Source organism: Mastigoproctus giganteus, chromosome 13 (assembly GCF_048544385.1).
Source record: "Mastigoproctus giganteus isolate SK-2022 chromosome 13, ASM4854438v1, whole genome shotgun sequence".
In the NCBI taxonomy this organism is placed as follows: domain Eukaryota; kingdom Metazoa; phylum Arthropoda; class Arachnida; order Uropygi; family Thelyphonidae; genus Mastigoproctus; species Mastigoproctus giganteus.
Genome location: NC_143587.1, coordinates 85,803,059 through 85,828,456, shown reverse-complemented (window position 1 = coordinate 85,828,456; position 25,398 = coordinate 85,803,059). Strand labels below are relative to the sequence as shown.

Sequence of the window (25,398 nt, the reverse complement as noted above, 5' to 3'; positions counted from 1 at the left end):
ATAATAAACGTATACTGCATTGAAAATATTTTTTCAGACTTAATGTCCAAATTTAACAGAAAGTACTAGAGGTTAATCAAAATGCTCCTGTCTTGGGTCTTTGGGTAATCGTCCAATCAGTTCTAGCAGAGATCCAATAAGTGCAAAATCAAGTATTTTTGGTGAACAACCCAATTTGATATTGCTTCACATTATGAGAACTTACCCACCGTCTTATGTAGATTCTTTACAATCAAAGTGTTGCTCAGCCAAATGATCCCATCCACATGGATCTCCAGCTCCACTGCTGAACACACTCGTACATGTGGTTTCTGTGGTGTGGCAAATTTTGTTGCAACGTCCAAAACGAAACGCCGGATTCATGAATTCTTCTTGCATTAAAAACTGGATTCAAAGTTAGTAAACGTGCTTTCTGACGTGCACGAGAAAAATTCTTATAAGTATCTGAAAGGATTCAAAGCGCCTCACCTATCCCCACGCAAATTCAACACAACAGGGTAATTGATCGCAAGTATTTAAGTGGTTATTAGCACTAAGTAAACAGACTAACAACCCAATTTCCAATTTATTCATTCAATCAACTGTTGATATCTGTACCAACTGCAAAAGCATAAATAGCCCAGACATTTGTGGATTATTGTCTTGGAATAATAAATTCTTATGTTTGACTGTAATTGCCAACTTCATATATAAAAGACAGACTCTTTCGATTTTATTATTAATAATACAGATAAAAATCTCAGCATTAAATCACTTAGATAATGATTACTGTCAAGATCTAAGCAAACGTTCTTCTGGTGTTTCTTTTGAAACAGCGTTCTGAGTTTCTTATAAAACTCATTGTCTGGCTTTTAATAGGTCGTTATATAAGGGCGTTTACTGTCAGCGTTATTCCTTTATACAAGAAAAACTTGAAACGGATTATCAGCAATTTTCGTCTCATAATAAAACTCAATTTGTCTGCAGAATTCTGGCTGCTGGGAATTACAGGAAGTTAATTTCTTATTTTTAGTTTTAATACCGCTCCACAGCAACACGTTTTGTGCCCTGGAGGTTCTTTTCTCATAAAACTTGTTATGTCCTCGAGTAAGTTACGATGTCTGTCGATGATTATATAGGTTATAGTTGGAGTGCAATCTGCACATTCTCGATGAAGTATTTTGCTATGGAAGGATCCCCGAATTTTTAATCTGTACAATATTCATAAAGTTTCTGATATCGATGATAATTTTTTATTTTAATAAAAATAAAAAATAAATTAAAATTTATTTAAATGAAACATGTAGTAACAATTATATTAAATTTTAAAAAACAAATTTTTCGTTGTGTGGTGGTGGTGGTGGCGTTGTTGTTGTAGTGTTTTAGGAGCATCAGCGATTAAGACCACATTTCTCCGTGTATGCTTAAGGTTCTTCTGTAAATTGCGTGAGTTCTGAGGTCGATTTTCTTTTTTTCTGGACGAAAACCTTCAGTTTCCGGGAGAAAAAACCATGCTACCCTTAGCTGAAACCGATAAACTCAACTACGTTGTGAAAAAGTCCCATAAAAATTCCTCACGTCATTGATGGGACTCGAACTCAGGTCTTTCCCATCCAGTGTGGGGAGAATAGCGATATTCTACCAACTGTGCTACCCACGAGGCGCGAGTCTAGCATGATTTTTTCTCCCGGAAACTCAGGTTTTTCGTCCAGCACACAGCAAATCGACAGACACATTATATATGGCGCAATATGGCCTAAGTTGGGGATGTGCCTAAAACCCTACAATACCATCCACATTAATTTTCAAACAATTAATGTGGTTTTTGCACACTAGACACTTAAATTAGCCAGTAAACAGACACCCGTTCACAGATAAGGCACAATGGCAATATCAGCTAAGTTCCTGATGCGCCTAAAAAGCAACATTCCACACCATTTAAAAATCTAACAGTCCATACTCGTTATTAAGCTTAACGGAAAGAAAGTCACCGCTGATCACACAGTCGAAGGACACATCGGTTTCAAGCGTCACCGTCACTCGCTTCAAAATCATGTGTCGGTGTCCCTTTGGCCGCTACGACAAACTCCACTCTCCTTGGCGGATTATCCACCAACAAACGATAAGACACAGTTCTTTATCCATTCTAAAGATCAGTGACCATTTGAGCCACCTAATGTGGGACGCGTTGGTCTGGCTCTCACCCGACGTTTTCAGTTCATCCCATGCATGTTCCATATGGTGTTAATTGGAACTCTGCGCCGTCTGTTCCGACTTTTGTACTTTCACGCCTAAACTAGTCTCGAAGAATACTGGAATATTGCCTGAAGTGTTATCCTGTTGAAACAAACATAGATTCGTCTGAACTAAAGAACTGTTACAGCGTATAGTCTTTTATCTCTACAAATTGTTTGGTGTTTAGGAGACTGGAACTGTCCAAAATATTAAGGTAGGCGTTTGTGTTCATGATTCTCGCCCAACCACCAAAGGTCCTTAGAAATAGCCCATACGCCATCGTTCCATCTCTTCTGAACTTCATTATTAACACAATTCACAACTGCATGAGATGGTCTCCAGGTATCCTTCCCATCTGTACCCTTCCTATCTGATCGGAATGCAGTGAGATGCGTCACACCATAGAACCGATTTTTAACTGCTCCATGGTGGCATTCGTTGTACCATGCAAGCGTGAGACCGCTGATTGTGGTTGGTGATATTTTTCTTATGCACCGCCACTCTCGCATATAATTGAGGCTTTAATGTGTTCACGCAGACCCCGTAAGAAAGCCAAATAAAAAAATTTCATAAAACTTCATCTACAAGGAATCGAGTTCTTACATGCGAACGGATAGACAGACAGACGAGCGAACGTGGTGAAGACAATAGGAGTCTTACGCATGTATGCTAACGTGCATAAAGAGCATGAAATTTTCTTTTCCCCGGCTTTAGATTAAAACTTTAATACAAGTAGCTCGAATCTGATTGTTATTACGATAAAATTCCTAAAAAATGTTCAAATATTTTTCATGTAAGAAAAATAAGTGAATCCAACTCCAAGTGAATCATTTTCAATAATTTTAATAAGTAGAGATCTTACCTTACATTAATAGAGCGCACATCTACAATCAGAATCCTTATTGATCCTTGGAAGAGGAATTATGTTAAATTGTCTTACATTTCATATTTTGTTGTACATAAATGTTGAGGCTGCTTTACGTTGATGTTGGCAACAAGTGGGCGATAGATAGAGGGGGAAAGAGAGAGAACATTTCTGACCTACTCCACCCAATTTTAATTCCTTAAATTTATGTTATTACAAAAACACGCATTTAATTAAATTTTTTGAAGAAATTTATGACTAATTTAATCTCTTCAGACGCAGACCAAAATTTCTGTTTTTCACAAGGTAAAAAACGTGATTGTGTAGTCAAAGAGGAAATATAAAAAAGGGCTTTTCACTAAAAAGCATAAAGGAGCGGGCATACGAAAAAAATTATCCTGCCTGCCCGCTGGCCTATAGAAAGCCTGAATCAATACATTCTTTCCCAATGGAAACCGTAATTAACTTACACATTAATTCTATTGAATAGCATAAAACATCTCTTGAAGTACAACTCGAAGAAAAACTCAAAATATATTTCACGTAACGAATCTAAATACTCTATTAAAAGCGATAAAAAGCAGCCAGTTTGGTAGTTTCTTTCTTTTTTTCTTTCAAAGGATACAGGGACTATTGCCAGTAATCCAGGGAAGAAGTCGCCATTAATGGAACAGCTTTGTGAAGTTGGACTGGTGTCGCAAATTGTAAAGGTTAGATGATTAATATTCCAGCGGTGAAAATCTACACTGTTATGGAGATCGCTTTACTTTTTAGACACAGTCGCAAATGTCTAAAGCCTCTGTTACCTTCACAGTGAATCCATCCATCTATGCGCATGTACCAAATAGACTTCCAGTGAAAGAATCTTCGTGAAATTCTATATTTGGATCTTTAGGAAAGATTTATCGCACTATTCCTAATTTCATTATAATCGGAAGAAGAAAAAGTCGAGAATTTTTTCATAAAAGATCGAATTTTCTCTCTTTCTATAAATGGAAGTGCGTTCGGCCATTACTCAAAAAGGAAAAGTCCAATCGACATCAAATTTTTAGCTCATGTTTCGGTGATCTCTGGAGAGGTTTACCACCCCAATTCAAATTTTAATTTCATTTTCAACGTTGCAGGTCTATTGAGAATATTCTTAGGGATCTTTATTCAAATTTCATGTCAGTAGGTTAATCCATTTCCCATTTACCCGTCCTTCCATTGACCTTAAAATAAACTGTTACTCAAATTCTACTTCACGACTATTTAGCGAATGAATATCAAGTGGCAAAAGTTTTCGAAAAAATTGAGTAGAGTTTAATGCCTGAAGTACAGCACGCCTTAAATGTAATCAAAATTTGATTTTTGCCTTTTTTATTTTGCTGCTAGAAGAAACCTATTAATGTGAAAAAGTTTTTTTCTGTAAACTATGTGAAAACTAGGACTGTCTAAAGTAACCAGGAGTCGGATTTTATTGAAAAGTGGTTAGGGCGAAACGTGATGCTCACAATATTTCTTGTACTGTTCGAAAGCGTTGGCCTCTCTTTCATTTTACTTACTTACGTACTTACTTACTTAGTCGCTTTTCTTGTACCAGCTGGTTTCGAGGTTTCACCGAGAGATCGCCATCTTTTTCCTGTCTCGATCCACTTTTTTCCTGTCTCCAGGCCACTCACATCTCGGCCAGGCTATTATAGATGTCATAGGTTACACTAACACCATTTCAATCGTGGCCTCTCCCTTGGTCCACAGGTTTCGAATTCCCAGCCAAACGTGGAAACCGGTATCGCCCATTCCGATGACATGGCCACACTATCGAAGTTGAGCGTCTTGGATCTGCATTTTGAAGTGAAATTACGTTCAATGCTGCAACCCATATAGCTTGATTGCGGACTCTATCTCGCCTTGTCTTCTGTTCCATTCTACTAAGGCACCTCATCTTGGCAGTGTGCAGTCAGCTCCGATGCTTAAAGGAAAGGGTCTATGACTCACAAGACTGGCTCTTCTGAGTCGCACTCTTTCATTTTGTTCCACAAAATGAAAGTCCAGATGAATATCCAGAGAATGGGAGAGGAATACTCATCGATTGGTCATTACCACCGCTGCATGCCTTCAGAGCACCATCCGCATAACACCTTGATCATTATGTACCACCGGGATGGCATCATGTGGTTGGAACTGCGAAGACGTTATTGCAGCGGTCGCAACGGGAAATCCTTAACAGGTCTTTAATTACAAAACCGGCTGCTGAGTATCTGACGCCTTCTGCATGTCTGAAATCGAATTGTACAAAGGGCTGGAGATTACTCCATGGGAATGTAATTCTTGATGAAATACTTGTAATGTTTTTTGTAATAGCTGTGTTGCCACTACTTCTCGAATAATCCTCGTATCTAATTATTCTACGAGTTTCTAAATTTGAAAATTTATGCGCGGTGTTTTACAAATGAACACTTCGCTTGAAAAATGAAATGTTATTGCGAACATTGGACCACTCACAGTTCTCATGAATGGACCATCACTGCAGAAGAAATAGAACAAAAGTAAATGAACTGGAATTTTAACCTGAATGTTGCAACAATACAAGGGCAAGCAAGCAGAACTAGGCATAAATCCTACCAAAGAGATTCTTTAAATGACTTGGTTAGATGAACAACAAAAGGATTCGAGAAAATTGTACGGGGGGATTAAAATGGGGAACAAATTATTTCTTTTGCTTTTCATGCAGCTAATCATTGCAATTTACCTCCATTATTAACTTTTCTAATAAATTATCAGATTCTTCTAACCTTAATAATGCCATTTTACTTTACTTTGTAATTCTCCTATTATCGTTTTATATCATTCATTATTATCATTCTTATCATTACTATCGTTTTATATCATTCATTTTAAACCAATATTTTTTTCTGCAGAACTGTTTTCACTTTTTTTTGTATAAAGGTCTAAATATGCTTAAATCCATTAAAGTATAGGGTAATCTTTTTAAAAATAACCAAATAAGATGAAGTAAGCGTGATGAAATAGGCCAATTAAGTTTAAGGACTCGAAAATTAGTTTAACTCTAAAAAATGAAGATGAAATTCTAACAACATCAAAAATACGAGAATATTAGCTGATGCATATACATACGTCTATAAAAAGATGCTCTATCATTTACAAAAGTAGCTTATATGGAAAATGAATGCCAAATATTTCAGTATAGAGCAAATATTTATCACTGGCCACCTTCCATGTCGGACTCTACCATGGCTGCGAACGACTACGGCTCAGAAGAGGAGAGAAAAGATGTGGGAGAGTTTCAAACCAATTTTCCGAACGTAGGTTACACTAACGCCAACTTTTTTTATAAAACTGGCAACGTCAGATCGATTTAAATTTTACCTGTCCTATCAGTGTTCGAGCAAAATAATTTCTTGTCTCTGCAACTGGTGATAAAACACATCAAATTCGGATGTCGAGAAATGAATTTCGTCAGAAATCACCGAACCATGACAGAACTTCGGAGAAGTAGCTATCTTTACAGAGTACTTTTCACCACCTTCTTTAACTGAGTTTTAGTTTTTGCTCGAGACAGATAGTGAAACAGAGAGCGCTGAAGGAGGTCTTAGGTTTATTGGAGCGGTGTTATAGGAATAAGCTTGATAAGAAGTTTATGATAGATTGCCTATAAGGTGTAGTAATAAGACCGGAATTCGATTCGCATCTGGACCGAAAGGGCTTTTATGGGATGGCTTCAGAAAATCTAAGAAGAAGAATGAAAAAGCCAAGAACCGAAACCAGAGACTGACGTCTCGGGCTGGGGTTTGGGTTCTTCAGTTCTCCTCCCACAAAAATTATAGAGTATATGCTGTTTACAAGCATGATAAACAGTACTAACACCTCTTTACCTTGATAGCCTCTGTGGGCATAACAAAGAGCGTGAAAGTTTTTCTTAAAATCCTAAATAACTCTTTATCGATGGTAGGGTAATGTGAGAAAACAATACCTTTTGTTTAAGAACTTCTTCCTGTTTTAAATGAAAATATGTTTTGCACGGCTGTGTTTTCTCTCTAAATCTAAAGTTATTTGCGGGTATTTTCAAGGTTTTAAAAATAGAAGACGACATAATTTAAATACGCATGGCTTCAAGCTACACCAAGTAGGTGAAATCTTTCAGCATATCTGACTTTCAATAAACGTAACCTTTCTCGCTATTGCAAAATGCTAAAGAAATAAGGAAACAAATGGATTTGCGTATGAATAATGAGGCGAATATAGTGCCAGGCTGTGAAAAATATTCATAGGTAGTACTTCCATATGTGATGCGGGACCTTCTTGGCCTACTTTGTTCTGATGGATGCACGTCAGAACTCCACATAAAAACACCGCTTGTGGAAAGGCAGAGAGAATGAAAAAATAGTTCTAGAAGAGCACACTGCAATTGAGATTGTTGACGGGTTGGTGTGAAAATAAAACTTTGAACTTTACTGGAGAATAATATTACCTGTTTTGTTTTTTATACATTGAGGAAATACGCTTAATCTTTTTCTGTCCTTCGTGTCTTGAATTATAGACAGTAATTCATGACTCGAAGGCTTTCCCGCAGTACCGAGGAGTATTACAGAGAAGTGTGATTCTAGATTTCGAACTTGGAGTTTTCGTTTCAATTTTACAAGACTCGAAACTTTGGCCGGCTGACTACTTTATGGAGAGCAATAACTCTCCATAAGGGGAAGGGGGGAGTTGAAGTTTGTGGAGGTATAATAATAAGCAAGCAAGGATTTCAATTTAAACCGAAAACGTGATTTAGATGAATTGAAGTAGATTAATGAATTGAAGTGTGCTTCTGTTAGTGAATTATATTCGTAATTATTACTCACATCGCTATAAACATGTTTACTTCAACGTGGGCCTAACGTCACATGTAAGCTTACGCCTAATCTTAACTTACCGTCTAAGAAGATCGCTAAAATTAGCTACTCGCGATACCGCATTCGGTTACGGTACGATACGTTTGATTACTGTGGGTCGCAAGCTCGGGAAGACTGATACATAGTTCCCCTTCTGTGATAAAGAGTAAGTTCTACTCTTAGAGAACAACACTACGCTCGTAACGAATGTTGACAGCAAAGGAGATTGTAGATGTCCCTGGTAGATCTTCTACACTGATGAGGGCTTTCTTAAGGGCGCGTTTGTATTCGGATGTGTTTAATCTAGGCTGCTTTTCTCTTTTCAAGTTCCTGTCTTCGTAACTGGCGTTGCAAGGGTTCTTTGCAGAAGAAAACCTTTCATTCTTTCAGCCTTTCGGTATTACACAAACTGGTAAACAAGAAAAATGTCCTTCAAACGAACAACACGCAGAATTTTTATAATATCTCTTCCTGATCTTAGATTTATGGTGATTTTTACCAAACTATCACGAGAAGATAGTTGTAGAAATGTAAGCGAAGGATAATTTAAAACGCGACCGCATCCGTAATTTGAGGGAATTTGCATAGTCATGAATAAGCAATGGCAGATGTACCAAAAATCCTCTATTTTAAGCATTTTTCTTCTTTGGTTATCTGCGCGAAATATAGCTTATTCAAAATAAATATATTAGTTGGAAATTCTTCCTCACAAAGTTTCCGAAAGTTTAAATAATCTTGAATTGAACGTGCATCGTGATTATTTAATACTCTCCAAGGATAAAAGGTCCCAAATTACGTCTTACCCTCCTGTGTATGAAAAAGTATGATTTAACAAAACACCTCCTCTCCTCTCCTTTCCTCTCCACTTATAATTAATTCAAATGTAAGGTAGAAACTACTTTTATTCCAGTATTACCCATTGCGTTTTGGCTTCCAGGGTATTCGTGCTATAGAAATAAAATCATAATAACAAACTAACTACAACTGAAAGTAGTCAAAATAAAGTTCTGTTGCGATCATATTATTTTCAGAATAATAAAAAGCAAACAGCTTGACAATGTTTACATGTATCACGAAGTTCTATATGTCTAGTTTGAGTCCCTTCACATTCTTTGGTTAGAATCTGAAAGAAAATTACAATTGGCAAAGCCTGACCATAACACTGAAAACGTTTATTTGCCATGGGAAGGAACGAATTTTCTTGTAGGAATATCTTCTCAGGTGCACTAAAAAAAAGTGCTCATTGTTCACAGACCACACAGCACCCTCAAGTTACAGACACAATATGCAAATTCGTCATCTCCTTAGATGTGGGCACTATTCCAAAACAACCTGCTACAGGAAGGACACAGTTCAAGAAAGACTGCACCATGTCCACCATTATCAGCCTCTATAAACTTGCTGAACACTCACGTGCGAACCAGTCATCGAATACTTAGATCGGTACAGTCCTCCTGAATAGAAGTGAAGGTGTATACAGTCGCTACTCCCTTTGAGAGTTGTTTCACATGTTATAAAACCTTTCGATAAATAGCTTTATCACTGTTAAAACAGATGGCGCACCTAACCAGACTGGTCAGATTCACTATCTCTGATCTTCATCCGCTTACTGCTGGTCCCTAATCTTTTTTTCAATGTCCTCTCCACATCGGGTGGAAAAGGTCCTGGTCTGAATCCCGTCAAGGACGCGAGGAACTTTTAAGGGCTTTTTCCTCTCTAGCTGAGTTAGTTAGTCTGAGGTGTGAAGAGCAAGGTTTTCTAACCAGAAACTCGGATTTTTCATCAATAAAAACAGGCAAATCGACCAGAGAACACATAATTTACGGACATGTACATAGGTAGATGAGTCAGTTCTCTTGTCTTGTGGTCCAATTTATGACACTTTACCGTGATCTGGAACCTTTCGTTGAGCTGTAAATTCCATCTGTCAATGTTCGAGAAAAGTCAAAGACGGAAGAACGAACTTAGTTGTCTTTACAAATTAATATCTCTACTCCAAGAACTTCCTTTTCCCTTCCGTTTTTCTTTTTCAGAATGTCCCTCTATTAACATTTAGATACATAACAGCACGCTTAAAGTGATGATTATCAGAGCAATAGAAACATTACAATATTCTGAAAGTGCTTTAACGTTACAGAGAAGCTCTATTAGCAGCATTGGAAGTTTCCAAGTAAAGGAAAAACCTCGATTATCGTTTAAGGCCTGATTTTAGTGCGCACTTATTGCTTCTATGGCGTAATTCCTCCCCTTTATGAATCATAAGCAACCGATTTCGTGGCAGTATCGAAAGGAAGAGACAGAGATGAGCAGTTATGTTGGACAACATCTGCTGCTCAACAGGCTTCCTGATGGCAAGGTTATAGACAATGAGGGATGTCGTACTGACACCTAAGGATACAGAATAGCGGAGCCCTTGGAAAGTCGCACTACCAAAACAACAAAATGGTTGGGCACAGCTGGTGTTGTCCTTCTTGTACGATTTATTGTTTTATTATTATTTTTAATTCGAAGCAGGCAACCGTTGAAGTGGTTCCAAAGAGAGAAATCACCAGGGATAGATCCGGTTCTTAAGTTTACTTATGGGTAAATAAACTCTCTCTCTCTCTCTCTCTGTATCCGCCCTCCCCTAATGGTGGGAAAACTTTGTCTTGCGTGCATGAAGGAAAAACATTTCCGTGATGTCGTGCGGTTAGTATTCCCCCACTCCCCTCCACAAAGAAGCGTCCGTCCGGAAAACGACGATTTCGGTAGCCACGGCAACAATGCCAAAATTCTCAAAGGAAAAACAAATCTTTAAACTAAACGACGAACCAGGTTTTGAAGCACCAGCGAGGGAACTGCACAGTGAGAGACAACGACATTTTCGATTCGGCAACAGTTTTTTTTTTGTAAAAGAGCAGCTGCTCGAGTATAAGTCCTCTTGCCATTTGAGTTCCTGTAGCCAAGAAATAGCCCATCATTTTGGGAAACAAAGTTACAAATACTTGCAGTTCCGCGTATTTATTTATTTCTGATAGTGAGAAACGTATTGCCTTCTCAAGGGAAGAAACATGCATTTTAAATGGCAATTTTAAATACTAAAGAACGATATATCTGACATTTTTTGTATTTTCATTAAAATTACAAAATAACGTCATTCATTCTATTTTTCGTTTATTTTGCGATTGTTTGATTTATGAGAGCTCTGCAATGAAGCTTTCTTACTCTGAAAGTTTATTTATACCCATTTCACTGTTTATTGATCTTGGAATCAAAAATAATTGTCTGATAGCTGACACCGCTTTGAATTTGGAGAAGCATTCTTATATCAATAAATAGAAAGACACAATAGTGATGATTGTATTGAATCATACAGCGCGTGATTGCAAAATAGTTTCTATCATGCCTCTTATCACATTATTAATGAGTGTGTAGGCGCATGCGTGAGGCACATAGGATAATGCATCGATGTTCATCGACTGGAAGAATCTTAAGTTTTCCCAACTGGAACCCTTTCAGGCATAAGGGACCCGTAGTAATTATCTGAGAAGCAGGCAGTTATCTCGAGGAGACAAAGACGATGAAAGAGATATGAAGAGCTTCAAAAGTATTCATCGTCAAATCTTTTTCTGTTGAGCGACTGCTGTCTCGAGTTGCTAAGCTTAGACGAATATTTCTGTATCCAAGAAGGAAATTGCCTTTTTAAGGAAGGGGAGAAAAAACTTCTGGATCTCCTTTATTCTGACACTGCCAACAGTGCTTTAGTGAAGAGGAAATCGGATAATTTGTTATTTTGTCTCATTGACGGCTCCTGACGGAAGAACTCCACGATCGATGGGGTCCTTTTTACCTTCAGCCTTTTGGAGTGGCGAACAGATCATTTAATTGTAGCCGCGTATTGAAAGCTTTTATTCAATATTTGGTGAACATTCCCATTGTAGAACCTTTCTCGTTCACCTCTCCATCAAAAAACAGGAAAAGAAAAGAAAGAGAAATTAGATTGGAAAGTGACACATTCCACAACTCGAACTTCTCCAAGAAAATTTCTATGGAATGACCCTCATTTGTTCTCAGTGAATAAATGTGAATTAGTTAAACGAACTGCATAACCATTTACCATAAGGCAGCAGCCCTAAACAGGACCACGGGAACTAATAGACAAACACTGCTGTTTTCTGTAACTTCAGCGAGTAACATTAATTAAATAATAATCCTTTTAAATAAAAATCCATTTTCTTAAAAACTATTAGCATCGGAATACTTTTTGAGAGGACAGCGAGTGTTGGATGCTCATCTCACCACAAACATCGTTGAGTCTCTTCTAACTCACATAACTTCATAACTCACAACGCAATTTTCACTTTAAGTCAAATTTCACTCAACTTTATACAGTACTTTACTTATTCCCTCTTGGATTTTAATAAAGAAATTTAAACAGAACACCTATTTCACTTTTCTCCTAATTAATATAATCAGTAAAGTAATCATTTATTATTTAGTAAACTGATAATAAAAATTGAGCCATTCAAAACTTTCATATGCGCAGTACTTGAACCGAGAACTTTTTTTTTTCCTGGGAATCGTCTATATTGTTCATTTATTCCTCCAATCAGGCGTCGCATCGATAAATATTTCTAAAAGAGAAAAATATAAAATTTAATGCAAATCCATTCACTGAGAGTCTAATTTTTACACGGGGACGAATAACGGGCGTGGTAAAGGCAACAGGCGCTTTAAGCATATGCGACATCTACCAAAGAGTGTTGAATTTCCGAACATGCAAGAAAGAAAACATTTAGCTGTGAGCAGGCAGCAGACACTGAAAATATAAGACAGATTGCAGCTGCCTTCTTCTTCTTTCAATGACTCTTAATTACTTGCTACAACGGAAAGTCAAAATATAAACTGTATGATTGATCTCGCGTGAAAAATTAACAGCGAAAAAAACATCCCCTTATGATAAAGATAAACAGTTTCTTTTCATAATAAAACGTCCGTGCATTAACCCACCAAGACGATTTTTCTCTTCTTTTTTCCTTCCCTGTACAGGAAATGAATGATGTACACCTACGATGTTTTTCACGAGCGATTTAAGTTCATTCGCCACTTTCCTATTTAACTTCATTTTCGGCAGTGCCATTTTTCATCGTTATTTTCTCACACACACAAACAATGGCATGGTTGCCTTGGCGATACATATTTCTAAATAACGCCATAACGGTCATATGTTGGCTCAAAAGAGACCACGTGCCAAAGGGGGTGCGCATTTTTTTGTTTGCTCGTTTTATTAAAAAAATAACGTGTTAAAGAACCGTTACAGTGTTCTGAAAGTGGCTTAATAACTGGGTAATTAGTAGCGATTAAGGTGGTTACGTTGATGGATATAAACACTACAGCATGTCGTGAAAATAAAGCGAATTTTTCAGAGAATTACCCTCGGGGAGGAGTGAAATACACGATGATTGGTCGGCTCTAATATACAAGACTCACTAAGCCTAAATCATACACGCTTTTTGAATAAGAGTAGGCTATTACCGTCGTGTATAGAGACCTAAATGTCACATAAAGTTTGCGAATATTAAATCTGTACAGTTGATAATAAAAAAAAAAAGAAGAGGTCGCTGCTGACTGGCTGGATGGATGAAAATCTTTTGTTGTTTTTAAAATCTCGGGCAAACTGAAGCGTGCCATTACTCAGAGAAGGTCCAGTCCCTTAACTACCTATCTCGTGCCATTACACTACACCACAATATAAATTTTTTTTGGCATTTTTTGATTAAAATTAACCACCAAGTTCAAATATATAAAAATAGAAAGGAATGTTTCTTTTTTTATATATACGTTGAGAAAAGGACGTTTCGTGGAATATGAAAACTTAAATGAAAAAAAAATTACTTATTATTCCTCTTTATAATTATTATTCCTCTAAGATGAGACCTTTATTTGGAACATTTATTAGGTCTGGAGACCTCACCTAAAAAAGAACATAGGACTGCTTGAGAGGGTCCAAAAGAAGGGCAACGAGACTGGTTCGAAGTGCTAAGGATTGTCCCTATGGTGGATGTCTTAGAAGGTGTAAACCAGACACTGGAGACTAAATACATCAGGGATAACCAAGTAAAGATGTTTAAAGTCCTTAAAGTAATACGCAGAATCAATAAGGGAGGTAATTTCACCGTGGGGTAAAACTAGAACAAGGGAACACAAACATAAAATTTTTGGAAACAGTTGTATTTTACAACTCATGAATTCCACTTTCAGGCAGCGTGCTATCAATCGTTGAAATAAGTTACCCTCCACGATATATGAGGTTTTTGGTGTTGTTGTAGAGTTTTAGGAGCATCAGCGACTAAGACCATATTATTCCGTGTATACTGTCTGTAAATTGCGTGTGTTGGTTCTATGGTAGATTTTCTGTTTGCTGGACGAAAAACCCGAGTTTCCGGGAGGAAAAACCATGCTATCCTTGCCTGAGATCTCCTAACTCGGCCACGTTGTGAAAAAGGTCCATAAAAATTCCTCACGTCATCGACGGGACTCGAACTCAAGCCTTTTCCATCCGGTGTGGGGAGGACGGCGATTCTACCAACTGTACTACTCACGACTGGAGTATTACTTTTCAGAAATTTATATTTTTTTGGAAAATTTAGAAATCGTTTTAGGAATTTTTATTCGATTAAATTAATAATAATACCAGTTCATAGACGTGAATTAGTATTATTTTTGTTCTACTCTACATTTACCACTCGACTACGTCAAGCTGGTAATGTATGCTTGGCAACTGTACACTAATAAACTAACTTTTATCGTTGAAAGAGTCTAACCCTTCATTTTACATTTAAATTTCTGTCTTTCTTCGTAAGACGATTCTTCCAATTTCCAACTCGTTAGAGAGAGAGAAAGCATTGGTTCCCCAAGCACCAAATCGCTAGTAATTAAAATGGCGTGAAAACGCCACCCATGAATTGAATCTTTTATGGAAGTAGTGCCTGCTCTACTTTGTTTTTAATATGGAAATGCAAAAGATTTTCATTCCTACAGCCTGTCATCAGCTGTTAACAACAATCAAAATGTGATAAACAATTCTGAAGCCATTTTAAATTGTAAAATGTGGGATATTGGAAGTTCAGCAATTTTTATAAACTTGGGATTGGGTGAATCTTAATGAAGGAGCGAATGAGGGAGATCTGCAACTGGGCCACAGCTACCAAAATGCATTTTTCTCTATAAACTTCGTGTACCTGTATGGCTAGTTTTGCTATTGGCGAGACGAAAAACTTGAGTTTCATGGAACCTTTTCAGAAAATAGAATATTGATGTAACGACTAGCAAGAGAACGTTGGTGTAATGACTTAATATTAAAATCTTACCTTTTATGGTTTGTCATGGCAGAAAGTTATCTTTAAAATGCGGTTATGCGCTACACTTTCTAAGATGGAAATGATCTCTGAAATAGGAAAATGGTTCCAAAACCGAGATAAAAGCGTATACATTCGATGGTCTGTCTTAGAGTGATAAGGTCGTCTTGTGCTCTTACCAGAAATACATCCTGAGACCATCTTGTCACAAGGAAGCCTCACTATTTCTCAACATTGAGGTTTCACTAATTGTCTTCCATGAAAGATAAGATGGAGCTTTCATCCTGATTGTCTTCTACTAAAGGCAATCAGGATAAAGGTGAAAGAAAAGGTAAAATAGAGGACAAGAGGACAATCAGGCTTTTATTCTGATTGTCTTCTACTGAAGACAAATGAAGGATAAAAGCTGCTTCCCTTTTCTTCACTTGCGTGCGATCCTGTTTCGCTATCACGTTTCAGTCAGAAGTTTTTTTTGTAGGACGATGGGCCTTTTGATTCACACAACACAATCGTTTGGCGACTGGTTCTAGAACTTTCTTTCAATTAATTTCTGAGCCGAGTTGAGGTTTCCATAAGGTTTTTAAGAAAAACTGTGCAAATCCCATAAATTCCGGCGTATAATTGGACTTCTCCATCTTCTTGCTTTGAAAATTCAGGCTTTACCACATACCTGTACTCGCCGTATAAGTTGATCTCCATTTTTTGCAGCCACATTTCGCATCGCACATAATTGCGTATTACAATAAAATCTGCATTAATAAGTAGTCTGTTTCTTAATTCACTTATTTCTTCTCTTTCAAGTCTCCATTTTGATATTTTACTACAACTACAAAGAAAGCGGTAAGCGTACATAGTACTCCTTTATGCAGACGGTTACGAAACAAAAACCTACAGCCATAGGTGACGACATGACATCACTGATATTAGTGCTCTGCTGTGCACTAATATTTATTCTCTGCATTGTAAATATATCCCTCTGGCTTGCACGCCGTACAAGGGACGATTGTAACTAGCAATCAACTAAATGAATAAATAAATAAATAGTGCACTCATCACTCATATAGGTGTACATGGGGGATTTCATTATGTACCCCAGCTGTTCCTTGTTGTCGGTCAAATTGGTTTCCTCGTGGAAGCGCACTATAAGAAATTGAAATCTGAAACGTTTCCTTTTCGAGAACTCAAAGAGTAAATTTGAAAACATAATTCCCGACAAATTCCAAGAACCCTTTTTATGTCTGATGAAGAAAATGAAAAATTCTTGAGTTTAAAAGATGGAAAACAGTGCATCATTTGCACTGTTTTCCGTCTTTAATTCATGCCTAAGATTTAATACCCGTCTTATAAATCTACCTTAAAATTTTAAACGATATTAAGTTCCCCAAAGTCGTCTTTTACGCCTGAATAAATATTTATCCCTTCGTTAGACTTACTTGTCTTCATTTAAATAATGTGGACAAGTAAGATACCCTAATCGGTCCTCGTGTTTTTTTACGAACAGATGTGTAGGAATTATAGGAATCATTTCGAATTTTTTATTACTAATTTGAATCTTCCATTAGAATATTTTTATGGAAAATTTAATCTTTGAGAATTCCATGAATGAAGTTTCTAAAGTTCGTAAGTTCGCTTAATCCGGAAGTATATTTTGGAAAAATTGAATTCAATTAAATATTTGAACCAGTGGAATGCAATAAAGAGTTTGGTAAATTCAACAAAGAATAATAATGGTCCATGGTATCCGAGTTGCCACTTTTCAAAACTCTAGTACGGAAGTTACCTTTTGAGCAGAGAAGATAAAGTCACTTCATAATTCAGCTCAGCTCTATGGAGACAGTGAGGTTCATATTTTGTAAATTTACTGTAGAATTGGTTATATATTCCACAATTCAGTATTTATAGTGGCGTTCCAATTTTAGCACGGAATGAGCGGAACTTTCAGATCTACTCCCCATTTTAAAAGAATGAACAATTTTTAGAGATAACAAGCTATGTTTGCGTAGTGTGAGTGTCGTGTTGTTCAAAAACAACTAAACAACGCACACTACGCAAACAGAACTATACACTCATTTCTGGCCATTGTACAGAGATTTGTATATCATCACAGAGAACCATGGTGGAGATGAAATAACCTTTAGGGGCCGCCTTACATAAGACACAACACATGTCCACATAGTACACATCACATTGTGTTACATTTCAGGCGCGTTCGATTGTCAAATAACCTGCTTAAAATCTTCTATGCTGTACAAAAAAAAAAACTTATACCAAAAACCACACCAGGATGTGTTGGATATCTGTGGAAGGAGAAGAGAGTCAGTCACTATGGAATCTTCAAAGCTCCCAGACTAAAGAGCAGTGAAAAATGGGTGTAGACCGACTTTTCCTTCCCGAATAATGCTGGAACGTCCAAAAACTAATATAGACTTCTCTAGGGAAAAAACTGGGCGGGGGACGGATAGGCTCTAACCAGAATTGATCCAAAAACCTTCTTAAGGACAAAAGGAACTGACGTTCTGACTTTTCCTTATCAATTAACCTCAAACACCCGATGTATACTTCAATTTTTCAACACTTCAATCACGAAAATACATCCACTGGGAGTCGGTTGTTACATATGGACGGACACGCCAAAGACTAGAGGTGTTTTAGGCATTTGCGAACAATGTAAATACCAGTCCTCATAAAAAAAATTCGTTTAATAAATTACGTCATATTTTTCTTAGTAACAGCGAAAGAAATGGACAGATTTTAAAATTTATCCCATTTAGCAGTTCTCCGAAATTCGAAGGAAATTAAGGAGGTAAGGTGAAGAAACGACACCGAGACATCATTATTATCGAATAATAGTATTTAATGATAATGCCTTTACCATAGACTAAAAGAGTTTGAACTTCGTTATTCCGACGTTCAGGCTTTGGAAATCGGGAATAACTATATAACCGTGACACTCTTTTCATTAGCATTAAATCCCTTGAAGTGCAGCATTCGGACGTCCGATTAACCAACCACTGGCTACACAGTGGACCAACCTAAAAATCTGGACTTTTCTGGCCAAACGGGATATATGATTATCTTAATTATGAACAGCAAAATTCAACAACTAACTTTTCATTATTTACGTTACGTTAGATTTCTTCCTGAAGACCAACCCAACCCAACGTCCATGCTATGAGAGAAGGTAAGCAAGAGCAAAGCCTGTACGAGTGAATTTTGGATGGGATTTTGAGGAATCGCGTTACCACGGTAACCCGAGACCCCACAGAAGTTCTGAAACTCTGACTACACTGCTCGACAAAATAACAGAACACGTAGAAAAAATGGTGTAACTCTTGCAGCTTGCGATGAAGCGGGACAAAATTTGGTAAGGTGGAGTACCATACCAAATTTTGTCCATACCGTAGAATAACGATGAAATGAGGAGACAACGAGAAACTTCGGACAGATATAAATGCATATCTTATAATTATAATTATAAATTCTCTATAAATGCATCATATCTGTCCGAAGTTTCTCGTTGTCTCCTCATTGTCTCCTCGGTGTCTCCTCGTTGTCACATTACAGAAGTCGATACAAGACGCTCGAAAATATGGTCACGTGACATCAGTACGGGCGTATGATCCTCTCCAACGGTTAAACGGGCCTGACAGCGGTGAACCATGCTCTCGATATAATGGTGTCTATAAGATTCTACGGCAACAAATCCCAATTTTCCACCAGCCTAGACATTAGCTCACCAAGTGACCGTGCAGTTGGCTGTCGGGTGCAATGCGACGCCAGGGGCGTCCCACAAATGTTCGATCGGATTTAAGTCGGTGATCGTGCTGGCCTCGGCAGTCATTGGATATCTTCAGTTTCAAGATATTCCTCCACCACTTCAGCTCTATGTGCAGTGGTGTTGTTGTTCATGAAAAGAAAATCTGGGCCAACCGCACTCCTAAAAAGTTGCACATAGGGTTCGAGGATCTGTTCTCGGTACCGCTGCACAGTTAGTACCCAGATCAAAATCATGAAGAGAGGTGCGGCCTTTGATCATTTTTCCACCCCACACGAAAATACTGCTTCCACCGTAAGTGTCCCTTTTCTCTGATGCTGGAGGGTTGGTACAGCATTCTTCGTTGTGTCCAGATGAATGTCTAGAATTTGTTTGTAGGGCTCCAAATTACATGTTCATGGCACCAGTTTCGACTAGCTCTGCGGTGATTTGGGTTTAATGGGATACAAACCACTGGCTGCCTTCCTTGCGTAGAGTCCACTTGAATCGAGCCTTCTTAGCACAGTCCGAGTGAAAATGTTTACACCTGTGGTCACAGCAACCTGAAGAAACAATTGATGATAGGATATCGTTGGGTTCCATCTTGCTGTTAGAGCCAGATAGCGGTCTATTCTGGTTGATGTAGCCCTCGGGCGACCTTGGCCAGCTCTTCTTGTAATAGTTCATGTCTCCTGAAACTGCTTCCACAGTGCCAAGACGACACTGCGTGACACATTAAGCCAACGTGCGACTACCCGGCTTCTAGCTGTTCAACTGCTCGCCATCTGAAAAAATCATCTAAATGACGATCATTTGCCGTCCTGAGTACTGGAGATGTGGTTGTTCCACTGAGCAAGCCAAAAAACGGGAATGAAGTGATGTCGTCGCAACCCATGTTTTTCTAGGAATGAATAATTTGCATAATGTGCAGCTCTATAAGGTGGTAGATTGATTTCTATTGGATACTCGTAATTTGTATGCCAGGATGCGTATTATATCAAATATTCGCCTTCGGCGACACTGTTCACAAAACAACATTCATGAAATAAATTTTGTGCTGTTAATTTTGTAGAGCAGTGTGATTGGGCTCTGGAAAGATCTAGAAGAGGGAAGCAGCTCTTTCCGTACTGCATGCAGGTGGATGTCATGAATATTGCAACAGCTGTAGCACAGAAAGCTTTAGGTGAAGGTGGAAACCGTCTTGTCGCTATAGTGCCGCGATGTGGAAAGCAAGGGGATCGCATTGTTTTCTCCAGTGCAATGCACTCATGGAAAGAAAAGCTCAAAATGGCGTAAATGGAGGTGCAAAATGAGAAAGGGGAAAGACTTGTGAAATTTTATGAAAAACGTGAATTGGCTGTCGCTAATGCGATGTTCAAAGAACATAAAATATGAAGATATACTTGGAAAAGGCAGGGAGATGTTGGAAGACACCAAATGGAATATATTCTATGAAATATGGATTTAGAAATCAAATAAAGCAGTTCAAAAGCTTTCCTGTTGCAAATATTAGTAGCAACCATAATATGGTTGTAATGAAAAACATTCTTAGATATAAAAGCAACAATCGAGATAGAACCTACAAAAATTTAACAATTCAACAGAAAAACTGAATTATGTCCAAGTAACGAAAGAGAAGATAAAAGATTTCCGAACCACAGACATTAAAGATAGATGGAATAAAGTAGGGAATATAATGAAGGCAGCAATTACAGAAAGCCTTTGATAACAAGAAGCATCATGGATCTGATGGGACAGAGAAGGATATATACATAAGGATGAAAAAGGAAAATAAAAGTATGGGGAGCTGCGAAATACAATCCAATGAACGGAAAACAGCAAAGTAGTAATGTATGGAAGCCATCTGTAAAGAAATAGATGAAAACATAAGTAGTAATGTATGGAAGCCATCTGTAAAGAAATAGATGAAAACAAAAAAAACATAAATCAAAGCTTACAGATTCATTACAAAAATTTCCAAGAAAGGAAAACAATGAATGATACAAGAAACAAAGCAGACAACATACTCATGGAAAACCTTGATTTTGAGCGTAGAAGGAAAGAATATTGCCCTCGTGTTGCCCCAGTTGCCCCATATTGCCCCAGTTGGTAGAATCGACCTGAGTTCGAGTACCGTCGATGACGAGAGGAATTTTTATGGGCCTTTTCCACAACGTGGCTGAGTTAGCCAGTCTCAGCTTACGGTACCATTGTTTTTCGTCCAGCAAACAGAAAATCGAACAAAGAACACACGCAATTTATAGACAGTATACACGGAACAATACGGCCTTAGTCGCTGATGCTCCTAAAAAAAACCTTACTAGAACTAGAAAGGCTATCTTACAGCTGAAGGAGGATGCCCTAGAATCAGAGGAGACGGATGAAAAGGATGAGTTCGGGTTGAGCATCCTCAGAGCAGAATTTGACAAAGCTTTAAGCAAACTAAAAAATGACAAAGCTTCCCTCAGAGCTCTTTAAAAGTTACGTGAAGTAGCTAAATTACAATTGTTTTAGATAATAAATGATATTTATTAAATTAGCATAATGTCAGATGACTGAGAAAAGCTTAATAATTCTACCAAAAAACATATAAATGTGAAGATGATGGAACAATTAGTTTAACGACTCATGCTTCCAAAATTCTAAGAAAATTAACAGAAAAGAAGGGGATCTCTCTCTATCTCTCTCTCTCTCTCTCTCTCTCTCTCTCTCTCTCTGAAGCTTAAGATTGCTTAAGCAATCTTAAGCTTCAGAACACTGAATGAAAAACTTATGGAAAACAACAAATCAGCTTTCTAAGCGATCATTGACTTAGAAAAGGATTCGATAACATTAACTGAACGTGACGTTTTCCACCCTGAAGAATGAAACGAAGTAAACAAATCCTATTCAACGTATATTTCTACATTGAAGAAGCAATGAGGCAACTGCGAGAGAGAGAGAGAGAGAGAGAGAGAGAGAGAGAGAGAGAGAGAGAGAGAGAGAGAGAGAGAGAGAGAGAGAGAGAGAAGATGGACAGGCGATACGCTTCGAATTGCAGATGACAGCGGCGATATTCTACAGCGAAGAATATATAGAGAAATAGTTCTGAATCTAATGAATATATTTCTAAAAACAAAATACAAAAGTAATATCAGAAAGCCTGATAGAGCCGTAAATACTGTGATAAAGACAGGAAGACGAAACAAGTGGAATCCTATAATTAACTGGAAAGCAAAATAACGACAAATGGAAAAAGAAGAGGAGAAATGATCTATAGAATTTCTAAACTAAATAAGCTTGTATTAGGAAAAAGGAGCTTTTGGCAACGACAATAACATAATAAGTCTACAAACAAGAAAGAAATGTATAAAAAACCACGTACTCATCTAGCATTATATGGATGCGAAACCTGAACTGTAATAGCTGTGAAGAAGAGAAGAGAAGACTGGAAGTATTGTGCCAACGAAGAAAGAACTGCTCTCATCTGCTCTTTTTTCCCCTTATGGGAAAAAAAAAAGAGCAGATGAAATGGGTTGATTAAATACACGTTGTTATTCTTGGGTTTCTTGAACGCAACGGCGACTTAGGCCATATTGTGCCCTGTAATGCCTGTAAACTTCGCGTGGTCGATTTGCTGAATGAAAAACCAAAGTTAGTTTCCGGGAGAAAAAAACCATGCTACCCTCGCCTGAGACCAACTAACTCGGCCACGTTGTGAACAAGGTCCTTAAAAGTTCATTACATCATCGATTCGAACTTAGGTCTTTTCCACCCGGTGTGGGAGGGTGGCGATTCTACCAACTGTGCGACCCACGAGGGCAATACACATTGAGATATGAAAGTCTGTTGAGAACAATCGTGGAAAGAAAGTTCAGGAAGCAGAGGCAGAGGAAGGCTAAGATTCATATATAAACCGGATCATAAAGAATATCAACATCAACTCTTATTTCAAGATGAAGAGACTGGCAGAAAGACGAATGGTAGAGAACTGCATCAGACCATGCCCCGAATTAAACTATAAAAAGAAGACCGACGATGCCAAGACAGAGATACGATGGAAGTTTTATCACACACGAAAGCCGCAGATTGATGAGTGCACTATAATTTTTTCATATGACGCCTCATAAACAGTTAGATAGACTGAACAAAGAAGAATAGTGTTAACCAGCTTAAATTAAATATTGCTGATGTATTTGAGAAGTTTATTCTGATATAATTTACGTTAGACTTCAGGACTGAAATAGCCTCATAAGAAGGCTGTCCTCCTGTGGTGCTAATGTCGTTGTTGAATTTAAGGGGCAACAGACGCTAAGGTCGTATTGCGTCATTTTGTGTAGGGGTTTCAGCCCACATGTTGTGTGGGCTGAAAACCCTACTCCATCAGCCTGAGATCGGCTAACTACAGCTTCGGTTGAAGAGGCCTATAGAAATTACTCTAGTCGTGGACAGGACTCGAACCCAGACGAGTCACAAGTGGCGAAACTGATATACTGTCACGAGGATTTCTGTGGTGCCGGTATGTATGTTCTAATTCATACGCCACCACAAAAATGCCCGATCTATTGTTAACTGAGGTCTCTCTCTCTCTCTCTCTCTCTCTCTCTCTCTCTCTCTCTCTCTCTCTCTCTCTCTCTCTCTCTCTCTCTCTCAACTTACTTTTTCCGTGAATCTCTCAGATAAAAGCTATAATAAATATAGATTTTTTTACATATTTCTCAAAAAATTTAATAACGCTAACGACTACTTTTTTTTTAAACTTATGACATCTTAGAAAGTTGGTTAATCTTTGTTTGAACCTTAATAAGTTTGTTTTAATATCCACAAGCTGTCTTTTTAGTTGTCAAACCTAGCCAGATATATCTATAAAACTCGAGATATCTTGAGAAAATATACCGTTCTCTGCCCATGGAGATCAAATAGATTACAGCCACTCCTTCCAAGATTACTATTTTTATTAGAGTGGAGCCAATCTTGGTAATCCTAAAAATTAAATAACACGGGTGATTGGAAATAATGATATTGTATTTATCCACCAGTTGTAAATATTTATTCAAGTCGGCCTCTTTCAAATGATTTTTTATTTTACAATCTAAGCTGAATTCTGATCTAATAGAAATTCTGTCAGGATCCAATAGAAAACTCTGCAATACCAAATAAATGAAACCAGATGGAGTGGCTTAAGGTATGGAGGATAAGCCATGCCTCTTTCAAAACCTTGGTTAATGGTAATCAACAATCGAAAAAAAAAATCAATAAATTTTTATTAGCAGTGAAAGAGTTAATTTGCAATGTTTCTGTTTCAATTATGTTTCCAAAAAAAGTATTTTTGCTTTTTCTGGTGCTCCAAGAGCACGGAACTTTTGTTTTTTCAGATGCTCCAAGAGCCCCTCATCTGCGTGTAATGACTTTCCCTAATTTCCCTCTTTTATATGCAATGAGATTAGTGCTATTTCAAAATTAGTGCTATTTTGGTTGCCAGTTAAAAGTAATCAACATTCGAAAGCCAATAGATCGCGCAGATATATATTATTTAAAGTTAAAACTCGAAGTTGAAAGATTACATATGAATTTCTGAAAACTTTTCCATAGTGACAACAGAAAATAAAAAAAATCTCGCACGAAAGCTGCAACCTTTAATTAACATAAAAATCGTTCGTTGTTTGGATCTTTCTTGAAAATCCCTAAGACAGTGGTGAAACTCTCGCTGTAAAAGAGAGGGCAGCGCCTTTTATAAGTTTTGTACTGTACTTAGGAAATATAAAAGCGGCAAAATAACTACAGATATAAAATCAAGACGATGAACTCTACCTTTCTCTTCTTGGGGGATACGCCAACGTCTCCTGCGGTCTCCTACGAACAAAGGAACACTTACTGAATTAGCCTCTTTGATGTTCCAACCTTCCTTGCGATGCTGCTTGATTCAACTTCTGCCCCCGTGCGCTAAGGGTTTTATATCCGCCACTCCGTGTGCTTCCACGTGTGCGCACTGAAGCCATAGTCTGTTGCGCGGTAGTGTGATCGTCGTGCGTGTGTAGATCATGTCTAATATTCACGGGAGTAGGCGCAGGCATAGGGTTCCCTGAGTGGTCTGATGAGTCCGAAACACGTAGATCAACACTGCCAAGCTGTGTAAGTGATTGTTCCAGTTTCAGAACACAGTTAGCAACGAACCAAGCGCATGTTTCTTTCTATTTTTTTATTTATTTTTGTTTATTCACCAAAATAAACTTTCTTCCCTTCCATCTTTGTTTAAATATGTGGATATATATATATATAAAGGAAGAAATTGAAATAGCGAATTATATAAACTAATTCAGAAAAAGAACAATATCCAACAAACCTGAATTTTTATGTGATAGATAGAGATCA

The 25,398-nt window shown here is 37.7% G+C and overlaps 1 protein-coding gene across 2 annotated transcripts in view; it reads right to left on the bottom strand.

Moving 5' to 3' along the window:
- LOC150076233 (uncharacterized) overlaps positions 1-24,971 on the bottom strand; it is a 40,188-nt gene extending 15,217 nt beyond the window's left edge. Inside the window, exon 1 of one of the 2 annotated variants that reach the window (XM_090387550.1) lies at positions 24,838-24,971. The gene's annotated coding sequence lies outside the window, so the exon portion shown is untranslated. The remainder of the gene's footprint in view (positions 1-24,837) is intronic. The other variant, XM_090387549.1, reaches the window with a different exon arrangement.
- Between the last annotated feature and the right edge of the window lie 427 nt (positions 24,972-25,398).